Source organism: Argiope bruennichi, chromosome 1, assembly GCF_947563725.1.
Source record: "Argiope bruennichi chromosome 1, qqArgBrue1.1, whole genome shotgun sequence".
NCBI classification, from domain to species: domain Eukaryota; kingdom Metazoa; phylum Arthropoda; class Arachnida; order Araneae; family Araneidae; genus Argiope; species Argiope bruennichi.
The window spans coordinates 99,673,516-99,682,496 of NC_079151.1; positions in this window are offsets into that span (position 1 = coordinate 99,673,516).

The window sequence follows — 8,981 nt, forward strand, 5'->3', positions numbered from 1 at the left end:
AGAATTCTCAAAATAGTAGATTGCATTTGTTAAAATAGATTTATTTTCAATAATCCTTTGCACTTAATTTCAATAGTTTTAACCTTTAATTCTTTTCAAAAGAAAAATTGCCTTCTTACAATTAAACAATCGCAGCAGATCAGATGCATGAATCGAGCCTGGGAGCAAATATTTCCATATTCATTCTTTCCCTCATAAATTGTTTTCCCCAATTATGTTTCAGCATTGCTGTTATAAAATATTACCCACTTTCTTATTTTTTATCCACTATTCCATTTTCAGAATAACTGCCATAAATATTCCCATATTTTTCCTATGTTATTAATGTTTTTTTTGCATTTGTATAATTTTCTTTTCTTTTGTAATTTCTTAAGAATGTAATAAGAAAATCTGTAATTTTTTGTGATCCTTAATAAATGTAACGATTTCCTGTTCTTTCAATCTTTCAGTTGTCATAATGGTACCAGTACGGAGGTGACAATTTTCTATAATGGTATGATTTGGATTGCCAATAAAAAAAATTAAGCAATAAAAATGCTTTTATGTATTGTATTTTAGCCATGTCAGAGCGCATTTTAACTGGGCTATTACGGGCGGTAAATATTTTTAACGCTATAAGAAAATATTTCTCTGGTGTTATTTATGTATTATAGAATGTAGAACATTAATGTTTATTTCCACAACGAAATTTATCAGTCATTTTTCTAATACTATGTCACATAATTTTATCCCTCCTGACCCATCCAATCATGAAGAATGGGGTAATTGATTTTTAACATCATTTTTTAACTTCATAGTTTTTATCTGCGATTTTATAAAAAAAAAGGAATTGCAATTTTTTGCTTCTCCTTCAATCCCAATTACGTAATTTATGCATCACAGAATGTAGAACATTAAAGTTTACTTCTACAATGGAATTTATCAGTCATTTTTCTAATTTTATGTCACATAATTTTATCCCTCCTGTCCCATCCAATCATGAAGAATGGGGTAAATGATTTTTAACATCATTTTTTTAACTTCATAGTTTTTATCTGCCATTTTATATATATAAAAAAGAAATTGCACTTTCTTGCTTCTCCTTCAATCCCAATTATGTAATTTATATATCACAGAATGTAGAACATTAAGGTTTAATTTCTCATCGGAATTTATCAATCTTTCTAATCTTATATCGGATATAATTTTTTCCCTCCTGTCTCATCCAATCATGAAGGTTGGAATAATTAATTGTTAACATTTTTTTTTTTTTTTTTTTACAGATTTTATCTGCCATTTTATTAAAAAAAAAAGGAATCGTACTTTCTTGCTTCTCCTTCAATCCTGTTTTAAAACGACTGAGAATTTTTTTTTAACTTCGTTATCGAACAATTAAAAAATATTACACTCATTAATGCCCAAGATTCATTTTTGCTTATGGATTCTGATTTGTTAACTTCAAATGATGATTTCTGTAGAGAAATTTAAATAAAATTTTAGCATGTTTAATTTGAATGAAATTAATACTGCTTTTATTTATATATTTTATTTTATTACTTTTGTGTTGCAAAAATGCGAATCAGAAATACATTCCATATTTGGAAATAAAAGTTTTAAGAAATAAGAAAAAGGAATCAAAGGAAAATAAACAAGTGAAATTATTCTGTTTTTCATTTTTATGCAAGATTTCCTATCTCCCTGAGTTTAATATTTAGTTTCCTGGGAAATAGAATTTGCATTTTAGTCTATTTTCCTTGCTCCATTCTGTCAGATATGACAAAGGATATTTAGGATTTTAATGTCAAACAACATATAAATTTCCATTTTGTTATATGTTATCTCTTTTATATTACTGTTTTTGGATATACTCTGACAAGTCTACCTATGAAGAGATTTAGCCTAAAATTGGAATTAATTTATGATTTTATGTTCTTATGTTTCTGAGTTATAGTTTTCAAACTTACAAGGATAGAAAAAATTTAGACCGTGAATAAGTTGGCGCAGTTTTAGTAAAAACTAGTATAAATCTATAATTCTAGTAACAAAATCGCATGCCAAACTTAATATAAGGCTTAGTCAAATATAATTTCAATAAAATTACTTTTTGTCTGAGATATTTATATTGATCAAACCTCAAATTGAAACCTCATGATTATTCAAACACTTTTTGTTTGTATGCTTCGTACACGAAAAAGTAAAAATATTTTGAAGCAATATCAAAGGTACTTCGTAATTGGAATATATTTTTCGTGATAAATTTCTTATTTATTTAATACAATAGACTTTCGAAGATCTGGAATGTATGGAAAATTAGAAATATCGTATGAACATTGAATTTACAAAACTGAAAAAGTATGTACAAAGTTTTTAAAGCTTATACTTAATTTATTACTGCTTGAAGTAAAACAATCAAATCGTCTTTCTTGCAATGATGGTAATCTTTCAAAGCAAGGTGTCGGGTTTATTTTCCAAGAATAATCCTTGTCTAATTACTATCTCCTTGGCTTCTAAGTAATCAAGAGCCTCCACGTGTGCTATTTTTAGTATCCGGCAAACATCCTTGACTCAGTGTGAGATCTTTTTTTTTTCTTCTGAAGATATGGCTTCATTTTTTTTATTAGAACTTGATTATCCAGAATGATTGGGAATTGAAAATTCCGTTGAAACCTATTATTAAAAGAATGTAAAGAATAATTGAATTAAAAAAAATTAATATATGCTTAATTTATTAATGTTTGAAATAAGACACTCAATTTGACGTTTTGCATTCATTGAGAAAACATAGATAGGAGTCTATTCCATTCAAAATATGATATTAGGCAGATTTTTCAGATTTAATTCTTCGTCAGCTATTATCGTTCTGATGTTCAAAGCAATCGAGAACATCGATGCAAGTTTGCGTAGATCTCTGGTCAACAGTCGTACCCGATTGAGGCTGTCTTCTTCTGGAAGGGTTAGTTCATTTTGCTTGATTATATCTTTAACTATCCAGAACAAAAGGGAAGTGGGAAATTTTATAAAGCCTATAAATAGAATTGAAATAGGAAGTACAGAATTTTAAAAAATGATGCTTTCTTAACTTAATTCTGTTAATAAGAAATAAGACAGTCAATCTCATTTTTGCATTGATGATAACCTTTTTCAGCATGGTAGAGGGAATATTTTACAGGATTATGTCTTTTGCACATATACTTTCTTCCTGGCATACTAAATAATCGCGAGTTTTTATACATGTTTGCATACAACACCAGCGGGCAACCCTCTCCAATGTGAGTCTTCTTGTGAGATTTCAGTTCAGTTCAATTATATTAACCTCCCATTGTAAAGCAACAATGGGCCTATTTTGGGGTGGACCTTGTAATATTAAACCAGCCAGATGACAAGGACGCCGCCTGAGCTGCCTTCCAATTTTCCGCACCACATCAACGGGAGGATAATTGGGCCTCGGTGGATTTAACGTGCACCACACCTTACACGATGATTCTTTTGTGGAATCGGATCTCGAATCTGAACCCCTCCGGTTCCACCGAGACTTACCACCTGGTCGCCTCATCTCTCCTGTGCTGAAAAGGATCGTCTAGTTTGCAGAGTCCAGTTAATGCAATGTGCAATTTCGTCGTCATGTACTGTTTCATATCGAGCTAAATTATTGTCCGCATTTAAATAATCATAGATAGTTTCCATATAGTCATTTTCCCAGCTATCTATACCTTATAAAGTTTTTAAAACCATAGGTGGATTTCTGATAAGGCACACTAAACAGCTTTTTAGCTCCTTTGGAATGAGGAGGACCACAGTTCAAGTTCATTCAAAAACGTCATTAACTCATCAAATAATTAAATTTGTAAGGATTTTTTTTGTGTGTGTGATTTATACAATGCTACAAATACAGTTAGTACTTGCTTGGTTTGGTTTGGTTATAATAACGTCCCGTTTGAAGCAACACTAGGGCTATTTTGGGACGGACCTCGTAATTTTGAACCGCGGTCAGATGACGAGGACGACACCTGAGCTGGCACCCCCCTCTCCACACCAGCTGGAGGACATTTGGTCATGACGCATTTAGTGTGCAACAGACCCCCGTACACGACGGTTCTTCGATGGAATCGGGTCACGAACCTGAAACCCTCCGCTTCCGAAGCCGAGACCTTACCACCAGGCCACCGCGGCCCAGTTAGTACTTGCATTGCATTATTTAAAACATTATCAAATAAATAAAAAAAATATAATTATCTATTTATTATAATATTTTGGAATCATATCATTATTTTTATAATTAGTTATGCATTATTTCGGTCGACAAATCTTGTAAAATAATCTTTTTATCTTATATATGAAATCTTTTAAATATTATATTTATTTGAAGCTAATTATTATATTTATCATAATGATTAAATTATTAAATAATTAATAATAATTTTTTAAATTTGATAATTAATAATAATAATTAATTTAATGATTTCTTAAGTAAGAAATCAATAACTTAAAATTATGATATGTGATATTAAAAATATAAAAAAATATGTGATATTAAAATTACAAGTTGCTAAAAAAGTTCTTCATAATGTATATTGCAAAATGCTATAATCGGCATTGTTTTAGACAATGCGCTATTTCACTAGCAGTGCGTTCAAGATTAAGAACTTTCTCATACTTTCCAACTGCTTTATTTTAAAGTTGACTTTAATTTTCAAGAAGTATAGTATCATACATATTATCCTACAATGTCAAATTCTACAAAAATGAAACACATAATTACCAGCTCTACATACTTAAGCAGTCAATTTTATTCAGTAAATTGCTTATAGATTCTGGATAAAAATAAAATATTTTTTTTAATTTTTTAATTTTTGACAATAGTCACTCGGGAAACATGCGTCTGGGTTAATCTATTACCGGATAATCAAAACGCTGCTGAATGAATATCTTGAATTGCAATCAACATTTGCTAAACTCAAAAACATTTTTTTATGATATAAGAAACTTACATCGAGTAGACGAAATAATTTAAACAACTGAAACACCTTAGACATCATCTTACTCGAAATCAGATTCGATACAGAATCTGATTTCTGATTAATTAACAGTCAAAACTAGTTACTTTCGTTAACATACATTGAGAGACAACTTCGTCAACACAAAGCCTCCAATTAGTCAGTCGACTCTCTCATTAGAGAGATGAAAAAGGATCTGTCCCGTGAGATCGTACCATTAAAAGCAATCATTTATCAAAGGTAGCCCTCACGGACTCATCTCTTTTGAGCAATGTGGACTCTCTGATGTCCTGCTAATGGAGAGGAATGCATTAGCAGAGACAATGTAGAATATTTTAAAAGTAACTTAACGATCTAGAAACCGTTTGTTTATTCTCTGATAGGACATTTGCAGAGAATAAGGATGTATAGAATAGTAACCTTTTGTGACATTCAAAAGATTAATCGTCATGGTATATGTTTAAATTTTAACTAAATTATCAATGAATAGTTGAAATCTTTGTTTGTAAACTTCCTATCTGTATTATCATGAAAAATTGATGTAGGTTGTAGCGAAACTGCATAGTTATTAGAAAAATTGCATTAACAATGCTACTCTTATCTCGATTTTTATTAATAACATAGGAGAATGCATGCATATGTAGACATTATCCAAGATAAATCGTTTAACTAAGAGTTAGCATATTTGATATAAATTGTTAGGTGAGTGGAAATTACTTTTTCGGGTGATTCTTAAATTATAACCTAAATGAATAAAAAATGAGCGATAATTTGGTATTGATATTTATTAAAATTGTAATTGCACAAAAATAAAAGAATTGTCACGTCATTTTAAAATTAAAACATGTTCCATTTTAATGATTTAATTTTATTTCGGTCAAATTTCCCTCGCATTTTAATAAATTTGTAAAAACATATTTAAGTAATAACATCCCAAGATAACAATAAGTTACACCGTTTCAGTTTAAAGTAGAATCAACAATGCACTAGGAATAACAAAATGAAGTTTAATCAGTTCATCATAGTAGATGTGTAAATAGATATTAAATAATGCTGGCAAATAAAATTTTCATGTGATTTCGATATGTGACTTGACTTTAATAAGAAGTTTCATGCACAGAGTGGTGGAAGATGATTAAAATAAAATTACTTAAATTTTTGTCACAATTTTAAATTTTTAAAGGGGCATTTGTTAAAGCAGTTAGAATATCAAAGTACGCATAAGATATTTAACTGATACTGAATATAGCCAATATTTCCAAAAAAAACCAACTAATTACCGAAGATGGCTAAGCTAGAATGAAGAATTCAGATCTTCCGATAACCGAAAACTGAAATATCTTTTAATACTATAGCACAAATTAAATAAATTTTTAATTGTAGTACGTATGCTTATATGTACAAATTCCATAAAGAACTAATTCGATAAAGAAAATAATATTTATTGGAAATAGCAAATTATCATTACTAGTTATTTATAAATTTAATCAAGTTATTTTAAACCTTCATACAATTTTGATAATAAAAAAAAATTACAATTAAATATAAGAATATGAATTCCTGCTATAAATTCGATTTCCCATAAGAACTATAAAATATATATCTGTGATGTATATTTAATTACACCACATATTTGTTAAGATTTAATTTTTACACTTTATCAGTATATTTCTATTCATTTCGTAGTTCGAAACTCTTACTTCTTTTACCCCAAAAATTAAGTTGAAATACCTTTCATAATTCTAAATAGAAAACAACATCATTTCAGGAATAAGCTGTGATTTCATACAATTCTATTTTTGTACAATTGATAAACAAAATATTAGTTTTCCTAGAAATGTATTTGCAATTATTTTCGAATAAACTCTTAGAAAATAGCATTTTTGCCGATTTTTTTGTGCGCATTCTATTTGCTTTGAAATTACTTTTAACGCGGGAAATGAGATTCATCTCCAATTTTCTTTCATGCAAATAAAAATAATGCGTCATTCTATAGAGAGATTAAATTATTCTTAATTTAGGTTGATACGGATTTTTTTTTATTTCATCAATAAAATAGAGACTGGATATTGAAAAATATAAGAATAAACTGATTTTCCTATTTTTTTTATGACTTATTATTTTGCAAGAATTGGTGCTAGATTTTTCGAACAATAATAGTGGAAAAGCAAGATAAGTTAAGAATTTATCTTCATAAATAATACTAGAAGAAAGTTAACAAAAAAGTTACCGAATGTTTTGATATTATTTTTTTATTATATGTTCTGAAACTTGATAATCTTTGTATGATTCACGAATGATTCATATCATCTTCAATTTTCTCCGAAAAAAATTTTAAGAAATGGTTTCATCCTCTTCGTCTGATTTCAGTTCAAGTCTGTTTTAATAACTCTCTTATGGAGCTTCGAAACGTGTTGTTAATGTAGGAAATAATCTAAATCAAATCAGACATTTCACAAAAGGTAGGCATGAAAAATATGTTTCTACTTTTAATATTATTTTTAAGAAAATAAACTGAATTTGAGTTTTTAAATTCTACTATGGGCAATTAAGGAATACTAGCCACTCTTCAGACCTGTGGGTTTGCTATTAAAATTCTCCTTTTTCCGAATTATCCCCGTCAATTTGCAATTTCACGTCTCATTACATTTTTTAGATTCTAATGTTACATGTATTTTAGTGAAACTGATTATAAAATGACAACATATTTAAATTTTTTAAGTATGAAATAACTTTTTTTAAAAATGCATTTGCATTTATTTAGTAAAGAAACATTTGTATTTTTATAAAACAAATTTTATTAAATAGTTTTTGTTACAGAAAGTCAAAGTCAAACGGGAATAAAATTTTTTACAATAAAGAATTGAATAATTCATATCGTCTTTTCTAATAGATAACTTATTATTTAATATGGTGATATTGCCCAAAATTTGGTGGTCCCATTAACTACAATTTGTATTTTATAGTAACCTTGAAATGTATTGTTGATTGAAGCAGACTGAAATTTTCAATCAGTTTAACCTTGCATCATAAATCTGGATATTTCTGACAGATTAGCTAAGCTTGTAAAATGGGGAAACTAAATTAAAGAATAAATTTAGTTGCAAAGATTGGAAGATTCTATCAAATTATATTTTTAATATTCTTTGTTATGAGACTTTCAGAAAAAAAATCTACATCACAAGATAGAGCTATAAAAGGCACGAAAATTGAAGACACCATCCGGATAAACTGATATAGAATGGCTGTCGCATGAAAATAGAATGATTATCATATGAGGCGATTGAAACTTCCTGATCGCTCGTTGTAGAGAGTTAGGATGCCATCTGTCACCCCCCCCTCTCAATTGCGAATTAAGTCCAATACTAGGGAAATTGGACGAGCCCTTCAGAGCAAGAAGCATGGAATGTCCAGTGCTAATGTTGTTGTGTTGATCAAGGCAAAGCACACACATAACAATGTAGAAGTTCTGCCTCATCAGCAATTCTACAGTCCCGATCTTTCTTCCAGCGATCTCCAATTGTTTTTACTATTGAATAAATTCCTGTTTTGTCATTACTTTCCAACAGAAGAAGACTTAACAATTGAGGAAAGCTAGCTTTATTTCCAAGCTGCAGATTTCAGCGACACTAGATTACAAAAACCTATCCCACCGTCTGACAGATGTTATAATTCCAATGGTTATTATGAAGAAGAGTAGTCTAAATATTGCTGTACTGTTTACAATAAATCTTTCCAGGAAATTGTGTTTTGTTTCTTTTTACGAGCAGTTAGAAACTTTCTGAATACTCTTAGAATTAACATGATAAAATTTATAGACTGGTATGATTTTAATAAATTTCGATATGCTTGATGAAAACTTAATCAAAATATTTTGCCGATGAATCTATTGGATCCAGTGCTATCAAATTTAGTATCTGATTACTTTATTGAAAAGGATTTCTAATAATTTTAATAAGACTTTTAATTAAAAAATGATCACACGTTTAAAGTATATTCCTCAATAGC